This window comes from Palaemon carinicauda, chromosome 40 (assembly GCF_036898095.1).
Source record: "Palaemon carinicauda isolate YSFRI2023 chromosome 40, ASM3689809v2, whole genome shotgun sequence".
Taxonomy (NCBI): domain Eukaryota; kingdom Metazoa; phylum Arthropoda; class Malacostraca; order Decapoda; family Palaemonidae; genus Palaemon; species Palaemon carinicauda.
Window position 1 is genome coordinate 5,700,168 of NC_090764.1, and position 20,894 is coordinate 5,721,061.

General features: G+C 44.6%; 1 long non-coding RNA gene across 1 annotated transcript in view; it reads right to left on the minus strand.

Moving 5' to 3' along the window:
- Positions 1-1,428: 1,428 nt before the first annotated feature.
- Positions 1,429-20,894, minus strand: part of LOC137631960 (uncharacterized) — a 263,696-nt gene continuing 244,230 nt past the window's right edge. Inside the window, exons 3-5 of the long non-coding RNA XR_011041965.1 lie at positions 8,761-10,211; positions 1,794-1,865; positions 1,429-1,570 (exon numbers count right to left, since the gene is read on the minus strand). This is a non-coding gene — a long non-coding RNA (uncharacterized lncRNA). The remainder of the gene's footprint in view (positions 1,571-1,793; positions 1,866-8,760; positions 10,212-20,894) is intronic.

Sequence of the window (20,894 nt, forward strand, 5' to 3'; positions counted from 1 at the left end):
ACGAATTCGGAGAAGAAAACAACACATCCGACACGTCTTTCCCGTGACGGTCAAGAGCAGCCTGGGAATCGACAACAGGACTGTCTGAGGCGACGGCTGACCGAGGGTACGTACCTCTCACCCCCTTTCGGTCATCGACGTACCTTCTCCCTTGGTCCTGGGAGCTTGGTAGAGGTCTAGGCCTAGGGGTATGACAGATTCGGTCAGTCGCCACCTCCACTGCACTAACACAAGCACTTTCACTTTCCTTACCTTTAAAGGCCTCCAGTTGTTCTTTAATGGCCTTCAACTCGGCCGCCAGGCTAGCGTACCAGGGGTCATCCGTAGATACGGAACCTGTAGGAGGTGCAGGAGTTACTACCTCAATGGAAGGATCAACTTCCAAAGAGGAATCAATAATAGGATTAATAGATAAATCTACGCTAAGTTCGTCTTCCTTACCACTAACAGACTTAGACTTAGACCTAGAAGCTCTCCTAACTCTATCAAGCTCTAGCTTACGCACATAGCGCTTCATAATTAACCAATCTTTCTCATCGAAAACCTTACATTCCCCGCACCTATTATCAAGGGCACAAACAAAAACCCTACAATTAGAACAAACGGTGTGAGGGTCTACCGCCATTTTCGGTAGTCTCACCTTACATTCCTCATTCGCACAGATACGGTAATGACTCTTTTCACTCATAATGAAAAACAGCAAAAAAGCTAAGAGAAAACAAAATACAACGATCGCCAAAATCCCAAATCAGAGTACTTCACCAAAAAAGCAGACTGGTACACCGAGCAGGGAAAGCGAAGAAAAACTCTTAATGACGGACCAACGTGTTGTCGATCCGGCCGGCAGAGATGAACTGAAGAACAGAAAACGGGAATGATTCCTCCTACCACCCTTTAACGGGTGTTACCACCCAACCACCACAAGGCGGTTGCCTAGTTTTAGAAAAATTCTGCCGAAATATAGAGATAATTAGCTATGTATATATAACTGCCAGGTAAGTTCTATTCATAAAAATGTAAGAGCAGTTTTTGTAAAGGCTACATAAATGGAATTATTTTTTCAAGGTAATTACTAGAAACCACACAAAGTATGCTGGACTGTGAGTCATTCAGCTATTGCAAATACCCTGTACAGTAACTTTAAAAATAAAAAAGGTGTATCAATGAGCAGTCTTGAAATTATGGCATGAATTCAAAACTGTGATACTATTCTTCCGGCTTTGGAATACATACTCTAATTTGACATTACATTACTGTCATTTTGAGGACCATGTTACAGTATCTTGGTTGTCAAATCTTTAGCACAAAACTAAAACAGACTTTACTGAAGTCATTTTAAATTACAGAACATCCCCTTTTCAACTAAATTAGTTCTGTAAACCGTTAATGTATTGAATATGACAGGTTACATTAATACCTTACCTGCCCAATTCATAATCCTTACTGAGGGGGGATACCTCCCTCGTGCAGTTAAAATAAGGCCTCTACACAATTACACCAAAATGCCATCATCAGTTTGGGGGGATTATTGGTGTATGCATTCTCAATATGGCTCTTCACATACCACCACCTGAAATATTGTTTTTATTAGGGTCTGTGGATGGAATATCAACCAATTACATTATGGGCTTATCAGCTGCCCTTAGATTCTATAACAATGTTTTATATTTCATTCTAGTTGAATGCATAAATTGCATAACTAGAGCAGTTACCTTGGTATCTAAAATGCTACCACAGTATATCACTATCCAATTACTTATAATCAGACAGAATGTAAAGTTAATGAATTATACCTTCCATTGGTATACCAGCAGCACCTTGATCTTGAGGCACTAAGAAAGACGTCGTCTGCCATTTCTTTCAGCCTGAAATAAAATTTGGGTCAGTATTCTTATAAAAAAGCACAAACCACAACAAACCAAAATTGCTCAAATCAAAACAGTTCCCTTGTTTTGTACAAAAATTAACCATTCAAATGGGTTTGGTAAATTTGTTTGTTCCTAAATTCTAAGCTTTTGTTAGATTTTAAATAAAACCATCAAATCACACCGATATAAAAACTTATAACCAAGAAAAAGTTTTCATCTCAGAAAATTTCTAAATTTCATCTTTGACCTCATAGTGTTATGTTAGGACATCTAACTGCATTACTCAAGGCAAGAACTTGTTAAAGAATATTAAAAAAAAAACCATAAAATGTTTTAAATGAAACTGTATTGTAATAGTAGTTTCAATTAAATATGACAAATTCATAGATAATTTGTATTTTTCCTAACTATACAAACCTTAGCTATTTAATAGGGGAATTACTTTCGGCGTAGCTGAAATGACGAGCCATTAAAATTTAACGAGGGTTTACTACCCATACCGCTAGTTAGCAAGGGTAGGGGAGGGTAGCTTGCTAACTCCCCCCTCACACACACCTGTACTTGAACTCACTTTGCTTGGAAGTAGGACTTCAAGGGGGATAGGGCTGGCGGGCAAGTTTGGTTAAATAGCTAAGGTTTGTATAGTTAGGAAAAATAAAAATTATCTACGAATTTGTCATTTGTTCCGTAACTGGAATACAAACCACGCTATTTAATAGGGGTGACTCACCAATTAGGAAGAAGTCCCAGCCAGTTCTGGCTTTTTTGGCTTTGCCCGGGGGCTTGTTATTTGAGTGTATAAGCACCCAAGAAATAAAGAGCCCCTGCACCTCGCTAGAACCTTGTTACTCAAGGACTGCGGCCTACGCAAGCTGTGTGTGAAGGTATGAAGTAGTGTGGCTCGTCCTAGGAAGTTGTTCTGAAGTTCTTTAGATGGAAACTTATAGACTAGGACTTTCCCAATACCACCTAGTCAGGGTATGGAGACGTAACAGTATTAACTTAATACTAGGAACACAAGGGAGCATGGTTTACCTGCAGTGGTTTGAGGTCAGCTATGCAGAGAACCCAGGATGCTGCCTTCCCCAAGAGAGGGGATGATGAAGAAAAGAATAAGGGCCAGTCAAACCTTTTCATTCATGCAGACTAAAACCGGGTAACAATGCCCTCAACCTTCTGCTACTTGTCCAATAAGGAGCTTGATGTTTTAAACCAGCTGTTGTGCAGCCACCACAGGGCCGATAGAGAATGTATCGAGCCTCCTGTGGGTCACGTCTTGCAGGTAGTGGGCTGTGAACATTGTTTGACGCTTCCACACCCCCGCTTGCAGAACCTGCTTCACAGGGAAATTTCTTTTGAAGGCCAGGGACGTAGCTATGCCCCTGACATAATGTGCTCTAGGGCAACGTGACGGAGGAGGATCTGGATTCAAGGCCAGATCAATGACCTTACGAATCCATGCAGAGATGGTGTTCTTGGTGACCCTCCTCTTAGTCCTTCCTGTGCTGACGAATAGAGCTGGCACATGAGGACGGACTGCAGCTGTTCTTTTGAGGTAGAGCCTCAAACTCCTTACTGGGCATAGTAAGAGATGGTCTGGATCATCTGTCACAGAGCGGAGACTAGAAATCTGGAAGGAATTGAATCGAGGATCCGCTACTCCAGGATTCTGAGTCTTAGCAATAAACTCAGGGACGAAGCTGAACGTTACCTCCCCCCATCCCCTTGAATGGGCGATGTCATATGAGAGACCATGAAGTTCGCTGACTCGCTTGGCTGAAGCCAAAGCTAGCAGGAACACCGTCTTCCAGGTTAGGTGGCGATCTGATGCCTGGCGTAATGGTTCATAGGGAGGTCTCTTAAGAGACCTGAGAACTCGAACCACGTTCCATGGGGGAGGTCTCATTTCTGACTGAGGGTAGGTAAGTTCATAACTACGTATGATTAGAGAAAGTTCTAGCGATGAAGAAATGTCCATTCCTTTCAGCCTGAAGACTAGACTTAAGGCTGAGCGATAACCTTTCACTGCCGAAACTGAAAGGCGCATTTCTTCACGCAAATATACGAGGAACTCCGCTATTGTTGGAATAGTGGCATCGAAGGGAGAGATACCCCTTCCACGACACCAATCGCAGAAGGCTTTCCACTTTGCCTGGTAGACTGCTGCAGATTACTTTAGCAGGTGTCCAGACATCCTGACAGCAACTTGCTGCAAAAATCCTCTCTGAGAGGATTGATTGATTGATTTAAAGTTTTCAGGCATCCTGACACCTAAGGTCATCATTCAGTTTATATATATAAAAAAATAAAAAAATATTCAATCAAAACCATAAAAGTTGAATGTCATTATAAAAGTTAGATAGTTTTCAAAAGACACGCTTCTGAGATAAATCTAAAAATGCCACTTTCATAGTAGGACACATTATGTGCAAGAATCTTGGCAAGGATGAACCTGCCACCCTCACCTCGAGCCTCTAACAAATATCTATTCCGAAAGCTGTTATAATTGGGGCATTCAGTCAATAGATGCCTCACTGTTAGAGGTACAAAACAGTCGTCACAATACGGTTGGTGTTGGCCCTTCAGCAGAAACTCGGGTATCAACCGAGTGTGACCAATATGGAGACGACAAAGAGAAGTCTACCATTTTTGGGGCATCATGTTATACCTCCAAGGAGTTATGACATTTGTTACTTCTCTCATTTTATTGCCATCTAGACTATCCCATTGCCGTTGCCATTTATTGCAAAGCAATTTCTTGATGTTAGGTAGATCATCATTACACTGAATGGGATACCTTCTTGGCAACAACTCAGATGCAGCATTCTTTGCCAGTGAATCTGCCTTCTCATTCCCACACACACCTACATGTGCTGGAACCCAACAAAATCGAACCATTAAACCTCTCCGTTCAATAATAAAGAGCCATTCTAAAATCTTTAAAACAAGAGGGTTACTAGAATTAAAAGCTTCTAAAGCTTGAAGGACACTCCTTGCATCACTAAAAATTGTGAAATTACCCTCCTTCTCCAATGCTATTTTCTCAATAGCGGTTAATATGCCATACAGTTCGGCAGTAAATATGGAAGCTGTTAGAGGAAGTACACCTCTACAATTAAAATCATTACTATGTACTCCAAATCCAACGCCAGCATCAGATTTGGAGCCATCAGTATAGATAAAAGTTGATCCTCTATGTTCTTCAACATGTTTCATAAAAAGAGACCTGGCTTCTAGGTCTGACATATTCTTCTTATCTCCAATAAAGTATTTAAAAAAAAATATCTTTGGAAATTTCCATGGAGGCGTTGATGATACCTTGAATGGAAGTACCTTACTTCTAATTATATCCAGACTGTTTAATAACCGTTTCACCCGAAAGCCATAAGGTTGAGGAGATTTTGGATGCAACTCTTCCAAAGAGTGGTGGAGAGGAAGAGCTAAACAAGGCTCCTCCAAGATCTCAAAGTACCTCCTCTGCTGTACGCGAGGAGGTGAAAGGAGCTTGTTGGAGGCACTGGAACAGTTGGAGGTGGTCATCTCGGAGAGCTGTACAGCGATCTTATCACTGGTATTCTTAACCCCTTGAGACCAGGGCAGAGCTGCACTGGTCTTCTTAGAGGGATCCCTGGGTCGGAAAACCCATTGAGAGCTCTCATTAGAGTCGGAACTTGCCAAAACGCATGTTCTGACTCTTGCTGTTCTCCTCCTGACGTCGCTCTTCTTGGGGAGAGTCGTGGACGTTCTCCGAGTGGCTAGTTGGCTCCGTCTTTGGTCTTGTAGAGGACTTTGGTAATACTTAGAGTCCTTCGATTCCTTCCCGGGAAGGATGTAGGACTCTAACATCGAAGATGGTAAGTTCCTTCCAGCCCCCACTTGAGAAGACCTCTCAGCACAAGGAGAGGTTTCCCTCATTGGTGCGATGGGGGAAAATCTCACCTCACGTGATTCCCCTGATGACGGGAATTCCTCGTTTGACAGGGAAAGAGATATCTGGGGGAGTGAAGGAACCTGCCTCGAAGGCTTGCGTGGAGTCAACTTAGCCCTTGGAGAAGTTACCGCGTCCGGAACTCCTCTTTTCCTCTTCAGAGGGGTAGAGACAGCCAAGAATCTGTGACCTAGTTCAGAGAAAACAGGCTTGAACGCCTGTGTAACTGCTCTGATCAGTGCACCCAAACCAAGGCTGTTGGCTGACAGACGCACTGTCAGACACCCCCTCTGTAGGGCCAGGAATAGAAGGATCCTTGGGAGGAGTTCCTATAGGTGGGTTAGCCTGGAAAGATTTACGGATCCTGGACCCTTCTGGATGTTTCCCTTCCGCCGCAATACGCGCTGTTATGCGTTTGCGAGGAGGGTAATGAGGCAATGGCGGCCTTGCCGTGCGTTGTTCAGTAGTCTCGTGGGCGGGAGGGTATTGATGCTCGCGCGTGGGTGCGTAATGGTGCTCGCGCGATGGAGAATACCAGGAATCTGACTGCACGTGCAGGAGACTGTAGGTGCACAGGCGAGCGCGCGAGAGACTGTAGGCGAGCACGCGGAATCAGGGCGTTGAATGCGCGGGCGAGAGTTCGCGCGCCCCTGAATAAGCCGTAGGGCGAGCGCGAGCAGGAGAGATACCCCTGGTGCGCGGGCGCGCAGTTAAAGCCTATGCTGCTCGTGGGCGCGCGTCAGAATGGTGGAACGCAACTGGAGAGGATGGGAGAGGGCGTGCGCCCTTTTCCTCATGGATGCGGGCAGGTGACTGCGCGTGTCGGCGCTATGGCGAGCGCTGGAGAAAGCTGGCGCGTAGGCGAGTGATGGCGCGTTGGCGCGTGGGAGAAGTCAAGATAGACTTCCCAACAGCTCCCAGATCAGAAGATCGTGGAGGTGCAGGAGAGAGAACTGCTGGGCGTGGGTGCTGGCGCGCGTGCGAGCGCTGGTGCGCTGGAGATCACTGGCGCATAAGAGCGCTGGCGAGCAGGTGGTTACTGGCGCGCAGGAGGTTACTGGCGCGCAGGAAGTTGCTGGCGCGCAGGAGGTTGATGGCGCGCAGGTGAAGGTTGGCGCGCAGCTGGGCGTGGGCGCGCTTGCTCAGGCAAAGCCTGGCAGGCAGGAGAACGTGGGCGCGTATGCTCAGCATAGCGCGTGAGGGAAGCATGTGCATGTTGGCGCATACGCCCTTGATGCCCTGTATTAGGGTTAGAAGACTATGCCTGACGAGCGTGAAGGTCAGGTTTCGTGGGCGCGTAGCACGCATCAGCATCCAGGAACGGCGACGGCAGGTCGGCAGGTCTGTCGAGTGTCCTTTGAAAGGACGACCTTCCACCGAAGGGGATCGCGAATGATCCGCAGAAGCCAAGGACCAAAGCAGGAACAGTTGGTGATCGATGATGAGGCTCCTCTGCGGGGGACTGCAACGAAGATGTAGAACCAAAGAGGCGCCTCCTCACCGCAGGTGAAGGAAGGCCTCTCTGGTGAAGAGGAAGGCGAGCCTTGCGCCGAATACACCCTCTGGGGTCCGTGGGATCAGCAAGCTGACCTTCTGCAGTCCTTCGAAGAGGAGTCTCTGTAAGTGAACTCCCCCGAGGAAGAGAAACACTAGCTGGAGAGACTGTTGGACTTAGTTTCTCCCTCGTTGGTTGAACAGGAACGTGAGAAACTAAGCCGTCAGCTACTGTAGGGTTTGAAGAGGCATAGGTAATAGGAGATACCGCACTGGATACCTCTGACACCAGAACGTTGACAATCGACAGAGGATCAACCTCTGCCGGAGGCGGCGATTGCTTGACAGCGGCACCCAATTGGATGTAGTCAAGTAAGACTTCCTTTAGAGGGCGAACCCTTGAGCCCCAAGGAAGACCAAAGCTGAAAGAGATGGATTAGTGATACATCCTCCCCGGGGGGGAGAGGTGGAGCTGCTTCGCTAGGGGAAGCAACACCATCTCTCGAACCCTGAGCTTGGAAAACAGTACAACGGTCTACGCTACCACTCGACGGTCTCTCGAAAGAGACTGACCGAGTGGGAGCTTCGGAGGAGGTTTGAGCAACGGAAGAAGAGGCCTTGGGATTTCCTCCTTTCAAAGAAACCTTCGAAGGAGAAATATCCCGTCTGGACTACTTCTTCCGTCGCAGCGAAAACCTCTCCCACTGGGAGGTAGACCACTCCCTGCACTCACTACACTTATCGCTATCTCACCGTTGACCTCTACAGTAAGGGCAAAGGGTGTGAGGGTGTGTCTCGACCGCCGACATGAATGTTCCACAGGGGCGGTCGGGTAATCCCGGGCAGGTGCGCATAATAGCAGAGGCCAACTTCACACACAACTGTCAAAAAGACAAAGCAAAAAAGCATTAATGGCTGCCAATAAGCTGCGAGGATGACAGCGGACACGTCCAACTACCATGAGCCGAGAGCAAAGCGAGTTTAAGCTCAGGTGTGGGGGGGGGGGGGGGGGGGGGGTTCGCAAGCTACCCTCCCCTACCCCCGCTAACTAGCAGTGTGGGTAGTAAACCCTCGTTAAATTTTAATGGCTTGTCATTTCAGCTACGCTGAAAGTAATACCCCTATGAAATAGCGTGGTTTGTATTCCAGTTACGGAACAAATACTTATTGAATAAAATCTACATAACTTCATTGGAAGCTCTGTACATAACATAGCATAGAAAAAAATAGTAGTGATGCATTAACTGAACATCAAGCAATGGATAATGTTTAACAATATTGATGCAACTAGTGTAAGATATAGTGAATAACTTCAAATACCCAACAGTTATCAACTGTAAATAGAGTCCTATACAAATACAGTAAATGTTAAACAGTCTGCAGTTGCTGTGCCTAAAATTATGTGAAACTGTCATGACTTAAGATTGACTTGGTAATGAAAATACAGGAAGTGTTACAAACATGCCTTACCTTAGAGCAAAATATGTGAAGTTAACATTTTATGACTGCAGATAAAGCTGATAGTTGATGAAGCTTCTACACAAATGCCCAACGCAATCTTGGGTGAAGTTTTCCTAACAAGGCCAAATCCTTTGGGGTCTGTTTACTGGTGAAAATTCAGATTTTAATTTCAAAGTAATCAATTGCCATTTTCCAAATTAATGCTTCCTTTCTAGTTTTGTAAATTAAAAAATTCTAACTACAGTATAACTTTATAAAAACAGATCCCACAAGGTTTTAAGTGTAATGCTAATCTATTTTTCAATTTAAGGAATTTTCATAAAATTCTACTTCTGAAAAATTAATTGCAAATAAGCAATGGATTTAAAACACTTGAAAAAATTTACTTCATATTAAGATTTTAAAGAAACTATTCTGATATTAGGATAAATTTTCAAACTGTAAGTAGAGATACAAATATTTAACAAACTACTTGATTCTTACTTTAAATCAAATCCCAAAAAATTAGTTAAGCTACATCTATCTTTAAAATATTAAGGAGCCTCTATAATCTAACAAAAAATGAACTACAGTATCTTTAAATTATTCATTATCTCCTATGGTTACTTTAAGGATAAAGTGCACTAAACTTTAACAGCTGAAAAACAAAAAAGGGAAGTATACCAATCAAATACTATACTGTACAGTCAGCCTTCGCTTTTCGCTGGTTCACTCTTTGCGGATTCGGTCATTCGCAAAACAGAAAACCGAATAACATTAAATAAAAAAATCACACTCACAGTTTTGCGATAATTACTCTTGCGGGCCGACGTTTTCAAACCTACTGTGCAAAGCAGAACATCCCAATGAAAAGATAATTATGCTTCATTAAATAATTTTTTACTTTTGTCTTTAATTTTGGGTGTATTTCAATCATTAACTATCAAAGAATCTTTTTTACTACAATATCATAAAGTATTGTTAGATACAAAACAAGTATTGCTGAAACTTATACAAAGCGTGGTGTGATGACTAGTGTTATAAATCAAGGCGATGATTTTTGGTTTGTGTGATATCTTACCTTGAAGTGAAGTTGTGTTAATAATGTACTATTATCTCTGAAAAGTAGTAGGAACTAAGATACCATGATAGAAAGCACAGAAAAATGTAGTGCAGTACAGTGGGTTACTAAGTGTGTTAGTCAACCGTAGGTAGGTAATGATCAGCGAGTTGACTTGTTACGAGTTGACACACCTTAGGGCAACAAGTGTTCTCGGATTTTCACTTTTCGCGCCTGTCTCTATTACCTAACCCCCCCCCCAAAAAAGCGAAGGCTGACTGTATAAACAAAGACATCATTTTGATTCAGAAGGGCTGGTCTTGTCAGGAAAACAATTTAGCATCTGTTGCAGCCAGGTCACCACTTTTTGGCCAGCCTAGACATCCTTGTTAACAATCCTTCAATGATGCCAGTCCCCACCCTGTGGAAGAAAATAAAATTAAGGTTATAATATACCACCACAGTTTAAAATTCTCATGAACCACTTAAATCTTAAAAATGATATTTTAATTATAAAATAAATTTTTGAATATACTTACCCGGTGAATATATAATAGCTGCAACTCTGCGGCTCGACAGAAAACACACTCAAAAACTCGCGAGCGATCGCTATGAAGGTTGCGGGTGTGCCCACCAGCGCCACTATCGGCCAGATACCACTCTTGCATGTAAACAAACCCTTCAATTTTTCTCGTCCCGCTGCGTCTCTATTGGGGAGGAAGGGAGGGCCTTTAATTTATATATTCACCGGGTAAGTATATTCAAAAAATTATTTTATAATTAAAATATCATTTTTAAATATTTAACTTAGCCGGTGAATATATAATAGCTGATTCACACCCAAGGCGGTGGGTAGAGACCAGAGTTAATTAAGTTTACAGCGTATAAGCTAAGAGTTTTTGACAGTTATCAATATAACAAAATCAAAATATATAGGTACCTGGTAAGGAAGTTGACTTAGACGATTACTCTGCCTTATAAGTCTGTCTTCCTCACGAAGCCCAGCGATCCTCTTAGGATGCTGAAAGACTCCCAGGAGCTGAAGTATTAAGGGCTGCAACCCATACAACAGGACCTCATCAAACCCTTAATCTGGGCGCTCTCAAGAAATGACTTTGACCACCCGCCAAATCAATCAGGATGCGAAAGGCCTCTTAGCCTTCCGTACAACCCAAAAAAAAACATTAAAAACATTTCAAGAGACAGATTAAAAAGGATATTGGAATTAGGGTAATGTAGTGGTAGAACCCTCACCCACTACTGCACTCGCTGCAACGAATGGACCCAGTGTGTGGCAGTCCTCGTAAAGAGTCTGGACATCTTTTAAGTAAAATGACGCGAACACTGACTTGCTTCTCCAAAAAGTCGCGTCCATAATACTTTGCAGAGATTTATTAACCTTAAGCAAACATCGGTCTTTCTCATTCAAGTGAGAATGAGCTTCTCGTATCAAAAAAATCTGATAAAATATGACAAAGCATTCTTTGACATAGGCAATGAAGGTTTCTTAACTGAGCACCATAATGCCTCAGATTTACCTCGTAATGACTTAGTACGAGCTAAATCGAACTTAAGAGCTCTAACAGGACATAATACTCTTTCCAGTTCGTTGCCTACGATCTCTGATAAGCAAGGAATATCAAAAGATTTAGGCCAAGGACGAGAAGGCAGTTCATTTTTGGCCAGGAAACCAAGTTGAAGTGAACAAGTGGCTTTTTTCTGTAGAAAAGCCGATGTTCTTACTGAAGGCATGAAGTTCACTGACCCTTTTAGCCGAAGCCAAGCACACTAGGAAAAGTGTCTTGAGGGTGAGATCCTTCAGGGAGGCTGAATGTAATGGCTCAAACCTGTCTGACATGATGAACCTTAGGACCACGTCTAAGTTTCATCCAGGAGTTGCCAAACGACGTTCCTTAGAGGTCTCGAAAGACTTAAGGAGATCTTGGAGATCTTTATTGTTGGAAAGATCTAAGCCTCTATGTCGAAAGACCGAAGCCAACATGCTCCTGTAGCCCTTAATCGTGGGAGCTGAAAGGGAGTGAACCTTTCTTAGATGTAAAAGAAAATCTGCGATTTGGGCTACAGAGGTACTGGACGAGGACACAGATGCTGACTTGCACCAGTCTCGAAAGACTTCCCACTTCGACTGGTATACTCTAATGGTAGAAGCTCTCCTAGCTCTTGCAATCGCACTGGCTGCCTCCTTCGAAAAGCCTCTAGCTCTTGAGTGTCTTTCGATAGTCTGAAGAAAGTCAGACGAAGAGCGGGGAGGCTTTGATGGACATTCTTTACGTGGGGCTGACGTAACAGATCTACCGTTAGAGGAAGACTTCTTGGAAAGTCTACCAGCCATTGAAGTACCTCGGTGCACCACTCTCTCGCGGGCCAGAGGGTAGCAACCAACGTCAACCTTGTCCCTTCGTGAGAGGCGAACTTCTGCAGTACCTTGTTGACTATCTTGAATGGTGGGAATGCATATAAGTCCAGAAAAGACCAATCCAGTAGAAAACGCGTCTATGTAGATTGCTTCTGTATCTAGGACTGGAGAGCAATAGATTGGTAACCTTTTGGTCAACGAGGAGGCAAAGAGGTCTATGGTGGGTTGACCCCAAGTAGCCCAAAGACTCTTGCCCACGTCCTTGTGGAGGGTCCATTCCGTGGGTATCACCTGACCCCTCCGACTGAGACAGTCTGCCAAGACGTTCAAGTCCCCCTGGATGAATCTCGTCAACAGGGAGATGCCTCGAATTCTTGACCATAAGAGAAGGTCCCTTGCGATCTCGAGCAACGTGAAGGAGTGTGTGCCTCCTTGCTTGGAGATGTACGCCAAAGCTGTGGTGTTGTCTGAGTTGACCTCTACCACTTAGTTTCGAAGAAGCTTTCTAATATCATCAAGGCCAAGTGGACTGCTAATAGCTCCTTGCCGTTGATGTGCATGCTCTTCTGACTTGAGGTCCACAGACCCGAGCATTCCCGACCGTCCAGGGTCGCACCCCAACCCAAATCCGACGCGTCTGAGGACAACACGTGGTTTGGGTTCTTGACTGCTAGGGATAGTCCCTCTCTCAGACTGATATTGCTGTCCCACCATTTCAGGCATGCCTTTACTGGTTCGGAGACTGGGAATGATACCGTCTCTAATGTCTTGTCCTAGTTCCAGTGAGAGGCTAGATGGAACCGGAGAGGCAGAAGGTATAGTCTCCCTAGTGAGACAAACTGCTCCAGGGATGAGAGAGTCCCAACGAGACTGTTCCAACTCCTGAATGAATAAAAGTTTCGTTTCAGCATTAGTTGGACTTCGAGCAGGGCTTGACTGCGAATCTCCATCCCCAAATATAGAATAATCTGGGATGGGATCAGTTGGGACTTTTAGGTTGACCAAAAGTCCTAACTCCCTGGCCAGACTCAACGTCCAATGTAGATCCTGCAGACAGCGAAGACTGGACGATGCTCTGAGAAGCCAGTCGTCCAAGTACAGGGAGGCTCGGATCCCCGATAGATGGAGGGATTTTGCCACATTCCTCATGAGCCTCGTAAACACGAGAGGCGCAGGACTGAGGCCAAAGCACAGGGCTCGAAACTGGTACCCCACATTCCTGTAAACAAACCTCAGAAACGGTTGGGAATCTGGGTGTATAGGAATGTGGAAGTATGCCTCCTGAAGGTCGAGAGAGACCATCCAGTCGCCTTCCATAAATGCTGTCAAGACAGCCTGGTAGACTTCATCGTGAAGTTTGTCTTGACAATGAACACATTGAGCGCACTTGCCTCTTACGTACTCCTGCAGTGAACATGGCTGCCAAATCATTGGAGCCATCCCTGAGGGACTTGTTCCTGCAGAGAACGTGGCTGTCAGATCATTGGAGCCATCCCTGAAAGCCTTGTTTATGCATGACATAATTGAACAGCAAAACTTCAAAGGCTCGAAAATAGCTCTGAAGTCGACCTGTAAAATCTTGGAGCGTCTCATGGCCAGGCGCCAGGGAGAGTCTATGAGGTTTGAGAAGTCTATCTGGGCAGAGGCAGGAACTCCCAAGCCGAGAACTTCTCTCGTGTCATATCAGACTCTTGCTCTATAAGCCAGCTTAAAAGAAGGGAAAGCAAAGGCTGTCTCCCCCAAACTCCTCCTGGTGATAAACCAGTCGCCTAGCAAACGTAAAGCTCTCTTAGAAGAGCGAGAGAGCACTAGCTTATAAAACAACGGCTTCGAAGTAGCTAGACCTAGTGTAAGCTCTGACGTTTAGGCGAACGAGGAGCAGCAGTTACAAAAAAATCCGGACAAAGATCCTTAAAAATCAGCATGATTTATTTAAAGTCCATAGATGGCTAAGCAGCTTTAGGCTCCTCTCCGTCTGACAGAGTCCTCAAGGGAATATCAGTAGGAGGGGGAACAGCAACTTCCTCATCTGAAGGAACCTTGTCCGACAATAGCCGAGTCTCAAGCAAGGGAGAGACCTACCGTGGTGGCAATGCTTTACAAGCAGAGTCCACACGCACTGGTGCATTAGTAGCGGACCAGGACGCAACGTCATGTAACTGCTTGACAGTCTGTGAACTGTCAACAACAACAGGTGTGTGAGGACGCACAGCGTCCACTCGAGACTGCTTTGACCGCCTAGACTGAGCAGTCAAAACAACTCTAGAATGCGGAGGTTGACGCTCAGCGTCAAAACAAGTCAACTCCGATTGTTGGCGAACGTCCTGAACGTCAACAGGAGCATCAGCAAGTGGCCTAACGTCCAAATGTGGCTGAAAATCCACACGAGACCGCATCGAGTGTGGTTCTAAAAAACCTGACTGACATGACTTGGCTACGCCAACGTCAACAGGACGCACAAAGGAACGTTAGGGTGGCTGAAGGCCAGGATCTCGATGAGATAAACGGCTAGGCTCAACGGACTTATCGGCAGAATAGTCTTCCATAAGGGAGGCAAGCTTATTCTGCATGTCTTGCCGTACAACCCAATTAGGATCAACGGGAATGGTTGCGGTAAGAGACGAGGGTAACGTCTGTGACTGCAAAACCTTGCCTACAAAGACTCTCGGAGTCTGTGTTACGCTTTTGTTTAGGCGGCGAGCAGTCTTCCGATGACTGCATAGGGTCAGAGCTGTCCTAATAGTTAAAACCAGGACGCTGGACCTGTCCTGAAAGGACTGACTTTCGCTTAAAGGGCCTCGAAACCTTGTTCCACGGTTTCTTATGCGAAAAGCCTTCGGATGACGAGGAGAAAATCGTCTCTCTCGCCTTATGGTAGGGGTGATCTTGGTAAGATACACCTGATACCATAGAGGGAACGTCTGTTCGCTGATCAAGGCCTCTAGAACCCATAAGTCGTACGACATTACTTCTCCCCTGGGCTTGGGAGCTTGCAAGAGGTCCCGGACTAGGCGAACGACAGGCACGAACAGACGAACCCTCGGTCGCAACACTGATAACACTTTGCGCAATATCACTTTATCACTACGATTTTCTGTTTTGCACTTATTTCACTGAAATCGAATTTTTTAACAATTCACATTAGGTATGAATAAAACTGATTTCTACCTGAAGCACGCAATTCTACCCTCATCAAAAGGTTGTAATTACGAAATCAGTCGTATAATGTAAGCACATTAATACCAGCAAAAAAAACAGGAAACATATTTTAAGATAAAAAAATCAGTGGCTGGGGAAGAGACTAAACACTAGTTCATTCAAAACTACGTTTTCAATCTCTCACCGTACAGTGCCTTGGGACGAGAATAAAAACTAAAAACGTTTTATCCTTTCTCCCCGTACAGAGACTAGGGACGAGAGTAACTCGAGAACAACGTTACTCGCTTGGGACCAGATAAAGATCGTAACGTTCTCTCTCCTCTCTCTCTCTCCGTCTCTATCTCTCTCTCTCTCTCTCTTGATTTCGCACCGAAGAGAAGAGCCCACTTACCTTTCGTCAATAAACAGGCTATTTGACCAAAGGAAAAAACTGAAAGGTTTTTCAATTAAAAGTTCCTTTAAAATAGTCTTTAAAACATTTAAGCTTTGAAAGAAAAAAGAACAAAACGTCAGAATCGATTTACTCTTTCTGCAAAGTGAAACCGTGATACTCTCTCTCTTTATCGTAACGATAGAGCGCAAGCTACGTAGCATAAATAAACTAAACGTTAGTTCATCTTTGAAACAGTACGAAGACTATTCAAAGAAAAAACTATCATAAAATATTTACTAAAAATATTTCATTTAATAAGTTTTAAATCATTAGCTCTGTAAAAGTTACTTACGATTGAAAAGGGCTCAACGTTGTTTAACTTCGGTTTCCAAGTTAGGACCGCCTACTCTCAGGAAAGGTCGCATATAAACAAATCATTAAAATTTATTTTGATGTTTATTATAAATGGAAAGCTAATCGAAGAGGCCTAATAAAGGCGGTTGAGATATAAAATATATAGAGGAAAATCTATAATTAATTTATAACGTGATAAGATAATTGCTAAAAGCCTAAAACACTTCCGTCTAAGGGAAGGGTCGGCCATTTAAAAGTCAAAGAAAGTCCATACTCTCTCTCTTGTCATCAAAAATTAAATCTATCCAAAAACGAGTTCAAGATTTAAGATGAAGATAAAACACCTGCACTGCGAAAGCTCAAACCAAAATGAAGTACTTCACCAAATATGTTGAGAAAACTCCAGGTTCTACAGCGAGTATTGATACGTCTTGTCGTCAACGTCGACAGAGAAGAATTGAAGGGTTTGTTTACATGCAAGAGTGGTATCTGGCCGATAGTGGCGCTGGTGGGCACACCCGCAACCTTCATAGCGATCGCTCGCGAGTTTTTGAGTGTGTTTTCTGTCGAGCCGCAGAGTTGCAGCTATTATATATTCACCGGCTAAGTTAAATATTTAAAAATCTATATTTGCAATCACCTCATTTTATTCTTTTATCCAAACCAAATTAAAAGACATTAGTTTCTCTTTCCAGTTCAAATAAAAACAACTTCCTGAAATGTCCTATGAAATAGTCAGCCTATCTCATGTTACTAAAAAAATACTTCAGTAAACTAGGAGACTGGTGTAAAATCAAAATATGATATTTTGATTATAAAATAAATTTTTGAATATACTTACCCGGTGAATATATAATAGCTGACGTCTCCGACGGCTCGACAGATTCCAAAAACTCGCGAGCGATCGCCATGAAGGTTGCGGGTGTGCCCACCAGCGCCGACTATCAGCCAGATACCGCATATACATGTAAACAGCCTCAGTTCTTCTCATTCCGCTGGGTCTCTATCGGGGAGGAAGGGAGGGCCTATAATTTATATATTCACCGGGTAAGTATATTCAAAAATTTATTTTATAATCAAAATATCATTTTTAAATATTAAACTTAGCCGGTGAATATATAATAGCTGATTCACACCCATGGTGGTGGGTAGAGACCAGTATTAATACAATATAGGCGTTTATGCTTAGAGTTTTTGACAGTTATATCATAACAAAACCCAAATAAATATAGGTACCTGGTAAGGAAGCTGACTCTGACGATTACTCTGCCTTGTTAGTCCGCTTTCCTCACGAAGCCCAGCCATCCTCTTAGGATGCTGAAAGATTCCCAGGAGCTGAAGTATCCAGGGCGACAACCCATACAACAGGACCTCATCAAAACCCTTAATCTGGGCGCTCTCAAGAAATGACATTTGACCACCCGCCAAATCAAAAAGGATGCGAAAGGCTTCTTAGCCTTCCGTACAACCCAATTAAAAACATTTCAAGAGAAGATTAAAAGTATATTGGAATTAAGGGAATGTAGTGGTAGAACCCTCACCCACTACTGCACTCGCTGCAACGAATGGACCCAGTGTGTAGCAGTCCTCATAAAGAGTCTGGACGTCTTTTAAGTAAAATGAAGCGAACACCGACTTGCTCTTCCAAAAGGTCGCGTCCATAATACTTCGTAGAGATCTGTTTTGCTTAAAGGCCACGGAAGTTGCTATAGCTCTTACTTCGTGCATCTTGACCTTAAGCAAGCAATGATCTTTTTCACTCAAATGAGAATGAGCCTCTCGGATTAAAAATCTAATAAAATGCGATAAAGCATTTTTAGACATAGGCAATGATGGCTTCTTAACTGAGCACCACAAGGCCTCAGATCCACCTCGTAAGGATTTTGTACGAGCTAAATAAAACTTAAGAGCTCTGACTGGACACAGTGCTCTTTCAAGCTCGTTGCCTACGATCTCTGACAGGCAAGGTATATCAAACGACTTAGGCCAAGGACGAGAAGGCAGTTCATTTTTGGCCAAGAAACCAAGCTGAAGTGAACATGTGGCTTTATCTGTAGAAAAGCCGATGTTCCTACTGAAGGCATGGATCTCACTGACCCTTTTAGCCGAAGCCAAGCACACTAAGAAAAGCGTCTTGAGGGTGAGATCCTTCAGGGAGGCTAAATGTAATGGCTCAAACCTGTCGGACATTAGGAACCTTAGGACCACGTCTAAGTTCCATCCAGGAGTTGCCATACGACGCTCCTTAGAGGTCTCGAAGGACTTAAGGAGATCTTTATTATTGGACAGATCTAAGCCTCTATGTCTGAACACAGACGCCAACATGCTCCTGTAGCCCTTAATAGTGGGCGCTGAGAGGGAGCGAACATTTCTCAGATGTAGGAGAAAGTCTGCAATTTGGGCTACAGAGGTACTGGAAGAGGAAATGGATGATGACTTGCACCAGTCTCTAAAGACTTCCCACTTCGACTGGCAGACCTTGATGGTACATGCTCTCCTAGCTCTCGCAATCGCTCTGGCTGCCTCCTTCGAAAATCCTCGAGCTCTTGAGAGTCTTTCGATAGTCTGAAGGCAGTCAGACGAAGCGCGGGGAGGCTTTGATGAAGACTCCTTACGTGGGGCTGCCGTAAGAGATCCATCCTTAAAGGTAGACTCCTTGGAACGTCTACCAGCCATTGAAGTACCTCTGTGAACCACTCTCTCGCGGGCCAGAGTGGAGCAACCAATGTCAACCTGGTCCCTTCGTGAGAGGTGAACTTCTGCAGCACCTTGTCTAGGATCTTGAAAGGTGGAAAGGCATAAACGTCCAGGTGAGACCAGTCCAGCAGGAAAGCGTCTATGTGGGCTGCCTCTGGATCTGGAACTGGAAAGCAGTAAGTCGAGAGCCTCTTTGTCAGAGAGAGCCGCAAAAAGATCTATGGTGGGTTGACCCCATGTCATCCATAGCTTCTCGCACACAGTCTTATGCAACGTCCACTCCATGGAGATGACTTGTCCTCTTCTGCTGAGGCCGTCCGCCAAGACATTCATTTTCCTTGCACAAATCTCTCCAAAGGAGAGATGTTACATGCCTTAAATGGAGTTCCTTCTGATCCGTGGATCAAAGACCCGAGCCTTCCAGACTGTCCAGTGGAGCTCCCTAACCCAAATCCGATGCATCTGAAAACAACACATGGTTTGGGTTCTTGATCGCAAGAGAAAGACCTTCTCGAAGTCTGATGTTGCTGTCCCACCAAGTCAGACATGTCTAGACTGAGTTGGAGATTGGGAAAGAGATACTCACTAAGCCCTTCTCCTTGTTCCAATGGTTTAGGTGAAATTGGAAAGGGCATAGGTTGAGTCTCCCCAGAGAGATAAACTACTCCAGCGATGAAAGAGTTCCTACGAGGCTAGTTCAAACTCTTACAGAGCAACTGTTTTTCTCTTGCAAGTGAAGGACTTTTGACAGAGCTTGTTCCATTCTTGCGGGAGACGAAAAGGCCCGAAAAATCAGACACTGTATCTCCATTCCCAAATAAAGAATAGTCTGGGATGGGGTACTGTAAGTTACGACTTCTCTACGTTCACTATGAGACCTAGCTCCTTGGTTAGGTCTAATGTCCATTAGAGGCTCTCCAGTCAGCGATATAATGACGACGCCCTGATTAGCCAGTCGTCAAAATAAAGGGAGGCTCTGAATCCTCAAAAAATGTAGAAAGCTTGCTACATTTTGCAAGGGCCTTGTAAAAACAAGAGGAGCAGGAATGAGGTCGGAGTACAGTGCTTGACATTGATACATTACTTTCCCGTCCACATACCTCAAATGTAGTTGAAAGTTTGGATGAATCGGGATGTGGAAGTATGCATCCTGAAGGTCGAGAGAGACCATCCAGTCGCCTTCCCTTAATGCTGCCAAGACAGATTTGGTAGTCTTCATCGTGAAGTTTGTCTTGACAATGAACACATTGAGCGCACTTACATCTTAAGTACTCCTGCAGTGAACGTGGCTGCCAGATCATTGGAGCCATCCCTGATAGCCTTGTTCCTGCAGAGAACGTGGCTGTCAGATCATTGGAGCCATCCCTGATAGCCTTGTTCATGCATGACATAATTGTACAGCAAAACTTCAAACGCTCGAAAAACTCTCCTAACAGGAGATGGTCTAGCTCTGAAGCCGACCATAAAATCTTGGAGCGTCTCATGGCCAGGCGACGGGGAGAGTCTATGAGGCTTGAGAAGTCTCCCTGGGCAGAGGCAGGAACTCCCAAGCCGAGAACTTCTCCCGTGTCATACCAGACGCTCGCTCTATAAGCCAGTTTAAAAGGAGGGAAAGCAAAGGCTGTCTCCCCCAAACTCCTCCTGGTGATTAACCAGTCGCCTAGCAAACGTAAAGCTCTCTTAGAAGAGCGAGAGAGCACTAGCTTAGAAAGCAACGGCTTCGAAGTAGCTAGGCCTAGTGTAAACTCTGACGAAGGCGAACGAGGAGCAGCAGTTACAAAATGGTCCGGACAAAGATCCTTAAAAATCAGCATGATTTTTTTAAAGTCCATAGAGGGCTGAGCTGCTTTAGGCTCCTCTCCGTCTGACAAAGTCCCCAAAGGAATATCAGTAGGAGGGGGATCAGCAACTTCCTCATCTGAAGGAACCTCGTCCGACAATTGCCGAGTCTCATGAAAAGGAGAGACCTGCCGCGGTGGCAATGCTTGACAAGCAAAGTCCACACGCAAAGGAGCCGCAGTAGCAGTCAAGGAAGCGACGTCATGTCGCTGCTGAAACGACTGACCAGCAACAACAACAGGAGTTGATGGACGCTCGACGTCAAGTCGAGACTGCCTTGACTGCCTAGACTGAGCAGTCAAAAC